The sequence below is a fragment of the Marmota marmota genome, unplaced genomic scaffold (genome assembly GCF_001458135.2).
Source record: "Marmota marmota marmota unplaced genomic scaffold, marMar, whole genome shotgun sequence".
NCBI lineage: Eukaryota > Metazoa > Chordata > Mammalia > Rodentia > Sciuridae > Marmota > Marmota marmota.
Genome location: NW_025999998.1, coordinates 15123259 through 15139114, shown reverse-complemented (window position 1 = coordinate 15139114; position 15856 = coordinate 15123259).

The following is a 15856-nucleotide window of genomic DNA, read 5'->3' as shown; positions in this document are numbered from 1 at the left end:
AAGTTACTTCAGCTATTGAGACATAGCATTCTTTATTTTTGCTAGTTTTACAGAGGCTCAGAAAAGACTTTAATTTCTAGAGCAAGGCATTCTGTGACTTGAAGCTCTCTCTGCTGATTTTGCTCCCCCATATTTTAAGACTCAGCTCCCCAGTTCTCTAGAGCAAAACTTCAAGTCTCTGTAGAAATAAATGTTGCTTCTGTTGAAAGCAAACAGCATATTGGTGGGATCTTGAATAAAGAATTATTTTATTATAATTTGTAGTGTATCTGTTTTATGCCATCTCTCTACTAGATTGTTTCTTTAAAATTAATTCTTATTCATATCCAAATTATCTGCAGGGCTTTGTCTGTTGTAGGTGCACATATGAAATACTCAACCGTTATTCAATTGTTTAACAGAATGATTCAAATCTACCCAGTAACTGTGTGTTAACTCCTCAAAACTTGTTACCAATAACATAGAATTTGGTGCTTTGCCTGGCACTGGGGATTCAGTGATAGACAAAACAGAAGATCTACCACCCTCACAAACACATTCTAAGGACACAGTCACTACATTATGTCAGAAAGGTAAGTTTACCCTTTCACCCTAATGTTTTCCCATAGTCTGTTCACACATAGTGCAGTGCAGACTGAAATCAGACTTTTGCCTTAGGAGGTGATGGAAGATTGTCTCAAGGCTTAGCTCCTATATTTACAATTGTAGCCAATATTTGCAGTTACAAAAAAAAATACTCTAAGATCCCAACACAAAGGCGGTAATAATTAGATCTTTGAGGGCATCTGAATTCAATTATCTGCCCTTTGTGGCCATGATGCAAAGACAGCACATCCATCTATCCATCCCCAGTGTGGGCCTTAACAGGAGACTTTGAAAAACCACTATCAGTATTGTGTCCAAGAGACAGAAGGACTAACTCATCCCTCGGGGCCAACAGGAGCAGGGGCTTAGAGGAAGGGGATCAGTAGAAGGTCAACTAAATCCAGCAGAGGGCCAGACGCCCGACTCATCATATTTTGTGTGAATATGATGGATGAGTATGATGTGTGAGTATGATGGTTGAATATGATATTGAGCTCTTAAAATAGACTGGGAAATAACAATTAGACTTGACTAGGGAGGAGATTAGAGAAATAGGTTCAAGAGGACACTGGAAGGGGCCTTGGCAATTGCCCAGGAGGAAAGTGCCTTAAGCAAGGGAGTTTGTCACAATTGTAAAGTTAATTAATCAGTCTGTAATATAAAGAGTGTGTTTGATATTATTGATTTTTATTTTAAAATACAAGTCATCTGGATTACTCAGGATTGCAAGTGCAGCAATTGTACAACAAGGAGTTTAGGCAATGGCAGGGTATCTATGATAACTGAAGGGTTAATCCAGACCCTCAGAATCTTTTGGGATCAGGAATTTGAATAATGTTAGAAGTTTCTTTTTCTTTCTCTTGTCTCTGCATTTATCAAACTTGTTTTTGTTCTCACAGTAATAAACATGAGATTCAACATTTCTGTTCTTGCTTCTCAGAGCTTCAGTAACATCTTCTTTCTTCCCCTATTTGAAGAAATGAAAATAAAAATCCCATGGAAATGTTTCGATTGACCTAACTTAGATCTGACTTAAAATAATCCACTGTGGACAGAGAGCCTTGATTAGAAGGCTCTGCAGAACCAGTTGGTTGGTTTTACCCAAAACAAGACAGAGTTGTTCATCCATAAGGCACTGGAAGAATTAGAATTTTAATACTAGTGAAGGCTGCTTCTTAGACAAAATAATGAATTCTATATCGCCTTATGGCAGTGGAATCCACTGTCTTCCTCAGTAACTCATATCTGGAAAGGTTTTAAAACCATAACCATCCATATAAAATTGATCATCTTATTTTCCTCTTGATATAGCTGAAAAAAAATTCTTGTGTAACCAACATACTGACTTATAGTAAAGACAGAATTTTTAAAACAGATAAGAAATATAGTATGTTGCTCCTATAAGTAATAGTAGACACAAAATAAATTTTTCCCATGATCCTGACTTTATTTTTAAAAATCCCATTTTCAGAATAAATATCATCTCATGATTATTCCAACTTTAAAGTTAATTGGTTTAATGCTTTATGTAGTCGATGATTTTTGCAAAAATAACAAATCATGTAACATCTTGTCATGAACAGCTACACATGACAAAAATTTTAAAATTATAAAACTCAAGTTTGGTGGTACCTCTGTATAATTGTTAGTAGAATCTCATTTCATTCACTTATTCTCTGTCTTGGTAAAATCTCAAGAGGATAGGCAGATGAAGACGACCCCCATGCCAATGTTCAATCACCCATGTAATCTTTTGTGGTTTTTGTTTTTTAATTTTCCTTTAATCATAATCCTTTCCATTCATTAATGAGGGTTCTATTATATAATTATTTCATTTTATCGTGGTTGACTACCATATACTTTGTCAACCCAATTCAATCACAATATGATATAAAATAGCCATCGGGCTAGATTGATTAATATTGAATAAGTTGCCTATATAGAGCTACTAAGAGTCAAATAAAATAAAGATCAAAACTTATTTTCATGATCTTTCATCAGGCCCCCAAACATAGCATGATTGAGAAAATGAGTATTATTAAAAACATAGTTTTTGTCAGGTCATAACTAATTTTGAGCATTCTCCCAATCTCTGTTATACTTGTTGCTTAGCTTAAAGGTCTATTTAAAATCACAGGGTATAAGAATTATCCAACAATAGTTTACAGTCTACTCAAAGTTCATATTGATGGTAGGTTCATATCGATGATATAAATATACTTAGGAATAATTAGGGCTGTTCTTTATTTTACATTTAGGAAAAAAAAACGCTTCTCATATGGTATCTCAGATTTATGGTTAGTTGAGTTCTTAGGATCCACACTTAACTCAATGGCATATTTACCAAATCATTTTTGTGACTGTAACTCTAAAACAATATATGTGTCATTGACACCAGAAGAAGATTTGATCCAGGTCCTGAAAAATAGAAAGCAATTTCCCAAAGCCTTGGAAGATTGATGTGCAGCATTACATGTAAATATTGTTTTAAAGGAAGACAATATACACTTCAAAAGCATTTATTTTCTGCTAAGAAATGAGGAATACATCGTTCCAATGAAAGAACAATGTATCCTTTCTATGAAATCTAGTAACTTGCTTTCCTTTATTTTCATGTATTGCTGAGGCTCTCAGCCAACATCCCCACAGTAAAACCTTTTTTTTTCCCTAAGAGTTCATCTTTTCTCATCACATTTTTTGCTACCTGAAGTAGTGATCCTCTTTTGCATATGTTCATTGCACTTGAATAAAGGAAATTTATGGTTTCAGGTAGAACTCTCTGCGATGAAATAGATGTATTTTTCTATTTCTATGTATACGTCTATTACATCAATGCTGAGAATGTATTTGTAACATCGCTAATACTTGCCAACCTATTTTTAACTGACCTTGTTTATTAAAAGCCTATTGTCCTGATTCTGTACCTAGGTTCAAATGAAGTCATACTTTGAAGATTCAAGGAAACACTTTTCCTCTCAATTTCATTTCTGAGGAAGAACACAAACACACATTTTGTAAAATGAAAATATGAGTTTCATCTGTTGCCTTAATGTCTAAAAAGACCTAAAATGGGAAAATAGACATCTTTTCCTATCCTTTCTCTCTCTCTCTCTTTCTTTTTTTCTCCCTTTCTCATACTTCAGTTAATAGTGACATCTTGTTCTTTCTCTCCCACTCTATATTCTGAGCCCCATGTGTCCTCATCCTAGTGAGACCCTTTCTCTATAATTTCCCAAACACTTTAGATTCCAACTTGTGCTCATTTGGTTGTTCTTTGGAATGATACTTCCCTATATTTTCCATAAATCTTTGCATTTTTTCAAGCCCAACAGTAACCCACACTATATACTCCCTAGCTTTCTGATTCAGTCCTTTGAAAATTCTTATTCTATTTTTTATGAGCATTTCATGCTTCCATAGTCTTAGAAATTCCTTTAGAGTACTCACTGTTTTTAATACTTCTTTAATTTAAACCTCAGGACTTTCATGTTAGAAATTATAATTGTCATTTCTCTAATGAGAAAAAATTAAATGAAACTCACCAAATTTCATGCTTTTTCCCTCTAAAAGTGAATTAAGTGACAATATTTGAATTCAGGCAAGATAATTTTCTTCTACACTGACTTCGCTATATACTAGATATTTGAAGTAATTGTTACATATATCCAGTTGTGATTAGGAAAAAAATATATGAATATATAATTGTGACTTAAGAAAGATTGTGCTGAAATTCTATTTACTGAATTGCTGCAAATGTCTAGTTACTTGTGCAGTTTTGTCTGTAATTATGTGTTTGATTTCTGTCTCCAAAAACAAACTGTAAATTTATTGATTTCTTATGTGCCTCATTTCCTAGCACAGTGTCTGGCACATAGAAGACACATAATAAATACTTGTTAAATAATTTATAAATGAGGATATGATACTTAAAGGAGGTTATTTGGACTAGGACTTCTTAAATAATAAATAATCACACAGAACAATCTGGCTTAGCTTTCACCACTGGGAAGCTGATATTTCCTGAAAGAAAATCTGCTTGGACAGTATCAAGGGGAGCTGATTCTGATCTGTTCTATATTTCAACACAAGTTTCATAAATGATAAGGAGATATGGAAAATTTATATCTATGAAATCAATTCTAGTTTCAGTTTCTGCATTCTAACATTCTTCTTGTTTTCCATTTCTTCATCTTAAAGTGAAATTCTTCGCTGTGAATGATAGTGATGATAATAATGAAGCATGACATTGTTGTTTAATAACCTGTCATAGACATGTTATTAACAGCCAACATTTGTAATAAGGAGATTTAGAATGATCTCATAAGGATAAATAAGCATTACTTGGATATAGTTTTAAAAGTTGATGAGAAGGTGGCAGGGTGGGGTGAGGAACATGTTGAGGATGAAACTAAAAAGAGGATCAAATATAAAAGAAGTACTGCCTGCCTCGGAGGAGTTCCTGGATAAATCCTATACACAGGACACATGCAGAGCTACTTGAAATCAAGTAAAGGGGCAGGGGAGCCAAGCATCCTGGCATAACCAAATGAGCTCTGTTTCTTTAATGCTCTGGATACTGGATAAAACACATCTCCAATCAGTCAATAGTCTTTCTGTACCCATAAAACTCTGAAACATAAAACTTTGCAGGGCACTGTGCCCAGGTGGGCAGGTGACAAAGGAATGACACAACAGTGTTTACTTAGAGTTGACTAGCTCTTTCTTTGTGGTTTATGACTGAAACTCTACAGATCCCACCCTCTAGTGTACACTCATGCACTTACTGAGATTGCTCAGGAAAGCTTGAACTTCTCTAAAAAGGGCAAATGGAAACCAAGTCAGTAGAGACTCAGCAGCCCCAAGTCTTTCCCTGGCAACTTTCAGGGTAGGAGCAACTCTCATTCTTTAAGTTTCCCTCATGGAGTGATCCATTCTGCTATTGTGGATATGTTTTACTTCCTGTGAAAAGACTTCATCATATAATTTATTAAACTGGATTGGTTCTGTTCTTCTATAGATCAGACAGACACATGGGTATATGTGTAAAGGTGTGTATGGGCATTCAACATTCACTCAGTGCCAATGTTCCTGGATAGCAGTAACTTAAATTTCTTAATATTGTTGCCTAACTGATAACTGGCAGCACTTATGTTGAAAAAAGTTGAAACATATTAGAGTGGTGAACTGAATGGCAAGGACCACGGTGATCACGTTGTGTTCATTCTACTCTGATTCTTGCATAGCAGCTGCATTGGCACTTCACCGAACAGCATTGTGTACAGATTTCCAAGGATAATACAAACTATAAAGCAAATACTGATTCAGAAAATGAAGTGTAATTGTAGTAGCTATTCAACCTATGGTCATTTTATTTGAAAAATGTAATGCTAAAATTGTATTAATAGAACTAAAAAACAGTTATTAAATCATAACTCACTGTATTTATAAGGCCTCTCAAAGAGTGCTTAAAACTAGTGTATTGAATGAAATTTATGTATTTATATTCTTATTTTTGAGTATAGACAAAGTTATCTTCATGCCAAAAATTGTCACTGTGCCAATGAGGTCTATCACTGATCACTTGGAATTTATTCTTCTGACTACCAGATTCTTGAGGTGCTATAGAATCTCACTGAGGAAAAAGACATAGCTGAATGTCTATCATTTTCTTCTCAAGCATGTAATTCTACAGAAACTTTTAAGTAAAAAATAAAGAAGTGAAATCTTATCTGCTACAGCAGTAAAAGTGAAAATTTTTGTTGGTCTTTTACAATATTTATCCCTTCTTCACAATAACACAATTGGAAAAGATAGGACAGGTGATACAATCACTGTGCATATTTCAAAACTGAAGCCCAATGAAGTTAGGATTTAGCCAAATTCAATGAATAGTAAACCAGGGAGTCATGACTTGAATCTAATTCTTCTACCTTTGAATGCAAATTTCTTTACATCAAACCACAGCGCCTACTTAAGCTTAGTCATTTGAAGGCATAAAATTATCTAAAACTTCAACCTAGAAAACAAAATTAGAGGATGTCAATAAAGCCACACAATGAGGCTAGAATATGAGGGCTTTAATGACTATGAACTTACATCCAGTTACCCTGTAATAGTAAAATAATTTCATATTGAACGCCTAGCTCAACAACCCCATTTTTGTAGCACATAGAACCACAGGTATCCATTCTGATTCTGTCTTTGGGAGGGCGAGAGAACCTCAGAAGTACACTTTTGCTAATAACTCCTCTAGCATTAGTCAGTTTCCTTGACAATTCCTGAAAAACCAGCTATTCTGGAGTTAGCACTCCTAATGTGCTCATACTTTTCAAAAGTTTCCTCCCTTTTGAAAATTTTTGTTCTTCTCAGTAATTTTTCATACCTGACAGTTTAAACAAAGCCAGGTGATGAAATAATGAGACAGTCTGATTTATTCTTTGTCTTTATAATAAAAGGAATCCAATGCAAAGGCACCAAGCATGCCTAGTTTTTGTCCACTCCCGATCTTTTCTCTAGGTTGATTGTTCTTGAACTCTACTATTTTTTGTAATTTTCTTTGATTTAGTTTCTGAAATTGTTTCAATCCTTGAATTAGCTTTTAACCTTTAGTTCTTATGTCAGAAGTCTTCCTTCATGATTTCTTTACTTCAATTCACTGAAGTCGTTGACTACATAAATGCTTAGATTCCAATTTTCTTAGAATTCTTCAGGAAAATAAAAAAATAAAAAATAACCTGACTCCCCAGACAACTTTCTTTGTATATTAGGTTTCAAATAAGTTATAAATCCTAGAAAATTATGATATAAGTTCTATTGATTACAGCAAATGTCATTTAAAGTGCTGTTATTCCATCTTCAAAACAAATCGACCAGAAGAATACTGAAGCATGCATTAAGAAAGCTAATAGACACTGTGGTTTGTGCTTATCTCACATGGTCTATAGAGTAATCAAATTCATTCAGTGAATGTCTAAAAGCTCTGATCCTCTGTTTCTGAAATGTATTTAATTAACTGATGGCACTAATCATTGAAATTTATGGTTTATTCATCTTCTAGAAATTTAGCACATTTTATGAGATAAAACACTTTGTTTATATCAATGGCAATATGACATAATCTTGAAATGTCATTAAGAATTTCATCTTAAAGTCCTTACTAATTGTTGAAAAGCCAAAAGTAACTTGATTTTCATTTTTCTCAAGCTAATGACCTTAGATATTCAATGAAGAATCATCAAGATAAAAGGTCTGAAGTATAGAAAACTTTATAATTTCTAAAATCTCTGGCTTTCAAAATATAGGATTTTTAAAAATTAACAAAAGGCTTTAATAAACACTATTCTTTAATGAAATAACTTTGGGAAAGAAAAAACAAAAATCTACTATAAATCAGCACTTTTAAATGAAGGAAGATTTGAAATTTTCTGATGGGCCATGGGTAGCTATCCTTTCTCTCTTGAAGTTTGGTCACTGGTTTATAATTCAGCAGAGTTTCAGGTAGAGGACAAATGCAGTTAAGAAATGTTTCAGGAGATGTCCTTTGCATTGTATATGACTCATGGCTGATGCTTGAGTGATATGACTACTGGGTGTAGATGGGGATTATGTGGAAACATAGGAATTATCATTCTGAAAGGACTCTCGCAAAGTAGCTGGAATGTGGACAGTCACCTCGGGTCATGAACGCTGAAGACTGCTTTGGTGAACAAGACATGAAAGGCACTCTGGATATGAGGCTGGGGCTTGCTACAACTGACTCATAGAGTAGAGCCATGAAAGCATGAAAAAATATATCACACAGAAAATGCAAACATCGAACCAGTTGTTGGCCAGAGTCCTGAACATCTTATTAAAAGGAAAAATATCTTGGCTCACTGTGATGTTAGAATGTGAATCACAAATGCTCCTCAGAGTAGCTTGTTTTTATTGGCACTCTATCAGTTTTATATATTGCTAATACAGGTTTAAGTATAAAGGCTAATCCACCCCTTTACTATTTGGTTTTTAGGAAGGTACAAAAGAACTCACTCATCCAGAAACTAACTTGATCTGAACTCCAGTATATTGAAACTTTGAGCCATGAAGTTTTTTTAATAAGTTAAATTATAATTGAAAACATTAGATAAAATATAGCAGTCACATAATCTAATTTTAAGGAATCTGTCATTACAAAGTAAAATCTATGATTGCAGAACAACACAATGACATTGGTTGAAGATTTAAAGCTAGAATTCATTAAATGGCTTCTAATCATATCCATCTATTTCTTACTCTATTCCCCATATGATTTATATAGAACCTGAATATTATCCACAAAGAAATCTTTTTCTCTATCTAAAATCATGTGGTTTTTTTCTTAATTTTTTGTCTTCTAGTTTAACTTCAGCTCATCTTAAGTAATAAAAGTAAAAGGTAATATTTATTTATCATGTGCACATCATAGGACATTGGTCAAAAGTTCGCAGCATACATTTTCAAAAATAACCCTTATAACAGTTATATGGACAGGATACCATTATTATCCCTACCTCCCATAATCACTTATTTGCTTGAACAACTTTCTGAAGTTCTCACTGTCCCTAAGTGAGAGAATTACGACTTAAATCTAGAGCAATTATTCTCTATAGACTATGCCTTAAAAATCTGTGCCATGAGCCATCCAACTACAGGCTTCTTTCTTATAGAACTTTATTTCAATTTCAATACATTTTAGTATTAGTTGAGCTCAAACTTCATTAATATGAGAAAGTAAATCTCCTCCACACACACACAGCTTTTCAGTTGTTCATTATTATTTTTGACCATTTATTGTAGAAGTCCTTGTGAAAGTAATTTTATGTCAGTATCCTCATCTATAATACAAGTGGTATCACTTAACTTTCTTGCACCTATGGAATGATGTGAAAAATGGTGATATATAGTTGAAAGACAATAAATGATGTGAGATGATGTAACATAAGAGCTAATTGCACAGTTTCTTGATCTACTGAAGAACAAATCTGCTTTTGCTACTTACAAGATGTGTAAGTTTTAACAAGTTTCTTTATTTCTCTATGCCTAAATTCCCTAAATTCTGTAAAATATGCATGGAAATTAGTACTCCACATTATTTTTGGTGGATTATATGAGAACGTCTGTGCAGAAAGTTAGCATGATAGTATGTAGACATTCCTCAGTAAAGTTTTCCTTTTGTTTGCTCAAAACAAATGAAGTAGACTGAGTTCTTTAAAATAAGAATGAAAGTCATTTTAATTAGGCCATAGTAAGAAAAATATTTTTCAAAGATATAGATATTTTAAAACTAGACAAATTTAAAGTTTTCTTTTGAAAATGTTATTTTATCATTTTGCATTTTTATAATGCCAATGAAGTTATTTGGGGAAAGAGATTGATCATTTGTACTTCACTGATGTTCTCTGAACTGCATTCTGTGTTTTTAAAGACAAACGATCGACTTTCCCTACTGAGTTTGGTTCTGGAGGAAAATGGATTAGAAGATATTGTAAGAAGTTGAAAGCAAGGGAATTATTTATTTTTCCATTTCATCTAATTGTGTTTATAAGTTACCATTTGGAACAAGCAAAATGTTCATCATTTTACTGTCAGATTCTACAGTTGTCCCTTGTTTTTATGGGAATTGGTTGCAGAACCTGCTGTGGGTACCAAAATCTGCAAATGCTCAAGTCCCGCATATAAATTGAGAAAATATTAGCATAGAGCTCACCCATATTCTCCTGTATACTTTATATCTTCTCTGTATTACTTATAATATCTAATTAAATGTAAATATTAGGTAAATCATTATTACATAATGTATTGTTTATGAAATAATGACAAGGAAAAAAATATGTATATGGTCAATGCAGACACAATTTTTTCCAAGTATTTTGAATCTACACTTGATTGAAAGATGAATGTGGTTGCCTGAAGATACAGAGGGTCAATAATATCTGTTATAAAACAGGAATTAGAAGAGGTACTTATAAAAAATAGACACTGTATAAAAAGGAAGACTCTTAGAAAAGATGACAAAGATGCTGTAAGATCAGAATATTAACACTTGAAATCAAGGAGGGGAGAAAGGCAGAGGCATGGGTTTCTGCAAGTGAAGTGCCTAATACTGGAACCTAGAGGAGCTAAAAAGCCCCTGGTCTGAGTTTTAGGCCTGTTGGAGCATGTTTTTTTCTGTCAAGGCACTTCCTCTACTGGTTGCTATAGAAATAATTATACTATACAACTCGGGGAATCAGAAGCAGATGGATGTTAAAGCAGAAATGCTGTCATCTTTGTGTGTTTGGTCCTAATGGCCTAGAATTAAAAGAAGATAAAAACAAAGGACATCATTATTTAAACTGAAATTTTAGTAATAAGGATTTCATCATTAACCGAAGTATTGCCCTTGGGTTAAGGCTCTTTGCTCCAAGCCTCAGAACAGTCAGCTAATTCAAAAGAAAACAGGAAGCAAGAGCTGCTGTCAAGGGGAAGAAGGTCTGATTTTAATCAAGAAATGAGAATAAGTATATCTTGGAGGGTGATATCATCTTGTAAATAAACGGTTGTGCTGGGGTGAGGGGAGTTTCCGTCATCAACTTAAAAAACTCCAAAATGTAAAGCCGTCATTTTACCAGCACTATGTTCACTTTGACTCTTTCTTTATTTTAAATGTTTTTGAGGCTTAATATATGTGTGTGTGAATACAAATGCCTATATATACATATATATAACATATATGAAACATATATACATTTATATCTTTTTATTATCTCTATTCAGTACAACAGTATTTCAACTTCTAAACTTTTGTAATAAATTTTGTTATCTGATAGGGCAATCTTAACAGCCTCTTATTTAAGTCTCTCTCTACCGAGATCCTTTGATATAATTCTCATAGAAAACAGCCAGTCACAGTTCCCATTTTGGCATGGTGATTTCTGGAAGGGCCCTATGATACCAATTGTGGCTTTTTAGTCATTATGAAGCAATGAATAACAAAGTTGCAGAAGAGCCTAAATTTTAAGACTTTGTATCTGTTCTGCAGTGGCCATTGATTATCCCTTAACTTATCTGATGTTGAAAACTTATAATTCCAGCTTAAAAAACACTGACAGACAAGTATATATCTCTCCACCCTAGTTAATCATTCCATATTAAATCACCTAGCTACTTAATCTTATCTCATGGAGTTCAAGTAATTCAACCAATTAAAATCTGAGATAAAGGTATGGGTGTAATAATGTTTGCATTTTGATAACCAATGATAACCAGGTATATTTCAGTTTCATAAAAATGGAAGGAATTAAAAGTGTTAAGTGGCCGGACATGGTGGCACATGCCTGTGATCCCTGTAACTCAGGTGGGCTGAGGCAGATGAATCACAAATTCAAGGCTAGCCTAGGAAATTAATGAGAGCCTATCTCAAAATAAAAAGTAAAAAGAGCTGGGGATGTAGCTTTGTGATGGAGCACCCCTGGGTTCAATCCTCAATATCTAAAAGCATTAATGACACCAACAAAAACAAAAGTGCCAAGTGGAAAAATTTAATCAAGAATTTGTTAAAAAGCACATTGTAATAAATTCTAAGGTATAAGACATCCTGTTTGCAAGGGTTTGAGAATCTTTTTGGGAAAAAAATGGCTTGTTTATATATAAAAGTTGTAACAAACCTTACAAGGCTGAAAGTGGTGAATGTTAAATAAATGGTCAAGCGTATGTTTGGAGGAAGAGGTCAGTCATCAGAGGAGGTTTCCTTGAAGTTTTAAAACAGAATAGCATTTATTTAGAAGGAAGGTGCACAAGCTATTCAGAGATAAAAGGCATAATTAACAGAGTAGAATGCATACAGTGGATTGCTGATTGTCATTTCAAATTGTTCGTGAATTACATGTAAAGTTATGTGTACAGAAACTTCCATGGTATGTACTTGTAGAATACCAGGCTCTTTCTGTTCATCTGAGAGCTCGCTCAGGGTTTTTAAACCAAGACCATATATTCCATGGGTACTGATGACATGAGGTTTCTGCTCAACTTACCTTAATCATTCTTATTCTGTGTGTCAAGCCATGCTCTTGTCAGCTGTCCATCTATTTTTTCTTTAGAAACACAATCATCACTTCAGATCCCTAATGGATGAGGATTACCACGTAACCTCTGCTATTCTGAAATCCTGTCATCCCCACGGACAACAGGGAGCCCAGTTCTCAAACAATACTGTCTACCACCACCCTGGTCCAGCTTCCCTGGTCCACCACTGAGCTTCTCAAACTGCCTGCCCCTCCATCAGCAGCACATGCCTTGTCAGCTTAGAGAAGAGAGCATTCTCTGGCCCTCCCAATGAGCATAGTCAGCTGGGAAGCTCTCTGGTGCTACACAATAGACTCATTATCTCATGCTTTCTTCTCTGAGCCTTTTGATCCCTTCCTCAAAACTCTGCCAAGGCAGTTCTGTCATTTCAACTTAATTTAACCTGAGACTTTCCCTCCCTGCCCCAGGCTTTCAGTGACCATCCAACCAGTGTATTAGGACGATTTCTGGGCACTCATGCCAGGGAGTTTTCATTCATGGGAGAACGCTCCCGAAATGACAAATTCTTTATTAATTTTATCTGCCACCATCCTTAGCCCCATCTACAGTCCAACACTATCAAAATCTAATTTTTGGCATATTTCCCTGATTCCTTTTGCTGCACAATTTCATGTCCTGAAGTTTCTTTGTTGAATAATTCCTTTTCTCCCTTCCCTGGTTGGCCCCTGCCAGGATTTGGCCATAGGTAGAGAACTAGAGTTCCATGTTCTTGAACTCATCAATCCCTAATTCCCCACTCAGTATCTTAGAGATCCATCCTTCCCCACCAGGATTCCAATTTAGTGGAAAAAAAAAAAAAACACCATGGGTGTGATTTAGACTTCCCTATAGTTCTACTACTTTTACCATAAATTGTGTAATCCAATCTTCACTTCTATCTACCTTTTAGCAGCAAACAAACAAACAAACAAAAACCTTAGATTTCTTTAAATGCTGCACTGGAGACCTTCTAACTTTCACAGTGTCTCTGATCAGTAACTGACAAATATGAGCTTGTACATTCTCTTCTTCAATAGAACATCAACGCTTAGCCACAACTAATGTCTCAAAAGTCCTTATAATAACTGATTTCCCCCATGGTATATCTTGCAGAGCAGTACATCTCTTTTCACCTGTATCCATCCCATCTCACCACCAGTGAAAGTTACAACAATTGTAATGATAAGAGTTCGGAGACTCTCTAATAATGGGATCCTATTACTAACCAGTTGGCCAGTGATCTGATTCTAGAATCCCTTTCAATGCATTCGCTTCTTAGGGCCATTTTTGAAATGCGTTCTTTTCATCTGGGCAACTTCATTAATTTCCCAGAACTGCTGTAAAAAAATACCACAAACTTAGTGGCATAAGGCATCAGAAACAGAGTCCTGGATTCATCTGGAGACCATAAGTCTCAAATCAAGGTTAGTGGAGTTGGTTATGAGTGTTCCAAAGAAAAATCTATTCCATGCCTCTTTTTAATTCCTGGTGGTTTTCAGGGAATCTTTGGTATTCCTTGGCTTATGCATAAGTCATTCCAGTCTCTGCCTCTATGTCCACATGATATTATTCCCTTTGTATCCCAGTGGGCACATGACACTTTTCTTATGTATCTAGGTCTCAGAGTCCAATCTCCCCTCTTTGTGTAAGGACATCAGTCAGATTGGATTCAGACCCATTTAATATAGTCTGATCTCACCTAGCTAGAGGCCTTATTTTGAAATAAGTTTACATTTACAAGTTAGAGGACTTTAACATATCTTTTTTTGGGGGAAAACCATTGAACCCATAACAATGTCCCAAAGATAAAGACAGACAAATCCTATGATGATCACCTGTTTGTAAGGAAAACACAGGAAAGTGGTAACAGAAGAAGACAAATCAAGAGTACATTCTCAAGCCACACCCACTTGAGGGTAACTTCTATTCATTCCCATCAAGGAGTTCTGGGGACAGTGTAGGTCATAACTTTGAGTTCATTGTCAGAGGCCAAGAAGCTAGGTTATTCTTATCTGAACATTCACCAGCCATGGATCAGAGCTATGACTGAGGGGATATAAATCATGAGACATATTTGATTCCCATTTGTGCATCCTGAAGGTAGCTTTTATGGGTTGAGTTGTACATGCCCTCACTCCCAAATACGTATGTTGAAATCTACCTCCAATACATCAGAAAGTGACTATATTTAGAAATAAAGTTTTTAAATGAAAAGGACTTTCTTTTTCCCATACCCAGGTAAGGATGGAGGTCTCAAGAAACTAAATCCACTAACACCACGATATGGGACATCTGGCCTCCAAAACCATGAGGAAATAGATTTCTGTTGTTTAAACGACCAAGTCTGTGTTATCTTGTAATAACAGCAGAACAAGTTAAAGCAGAGAGGCCCCAGAAAACCATGCAGGTTCTGGCTCATGAGAGTGAGAACTCCCTAGAGGAAGGTGGGCATGGAGGGGCAGGGAATCTGAGGGGATGTGGAAAGAGCACCCAGTGTCTGCTTTGACCCTCACCCTTCCTTCCTTGGAAACCATTTGCAGAATGTGTAATTCTTGTCCCCACCTGTTTAGCTTTTGTTTCAGTAAACATTCTTTTTTACAGAAAGAGCATAATAAAGGTTCTAATACAATCTGAAGCTGTGACTCACACCTGTCAATGTAGGCACTAAAAATTTTACTTAGGACTGCTTTTATATAATAGAGGCAAAATCAAGGATGGCTGGACCATGGGAAATTTATTTTGATTCATCTTGATGTTTTTACACCTGCCAATAAGAGTAAATGGGTAAGGCAGCAATTTCTTAAGGATGAAGGCAAGGTCCCGAGTACAGTTACTTCAAGGTAGAGGAAATGGGTTTCCCCAGAGAGTGATCAGTGTAGACCAGGTACAATTAACCAACGATGAGGAAAACCTGGAGTAGGTAGTAGGGTGGGGGAGCTCTTAGCTGACTGATTATATAGAATACTACTTAGTTCAGCATTATTAAATTCTGTTTCTTTATCTGCACATACAAGGAATCTACATCTCAGTCCTAAAAATAAAATTCATAGTCAAGTTTGCAAAATTATTGTCTGTAGGTGGAAAAAAATGTGGGAAACAGTCACACAAAACTTCTTTGCTCCCATAAAGAATTAATAATAACACCCACAATATAGCCTCTTTGGTTAAATTTGGCTATACATGCTTTCATATTTCCAAATCTAATTACTAT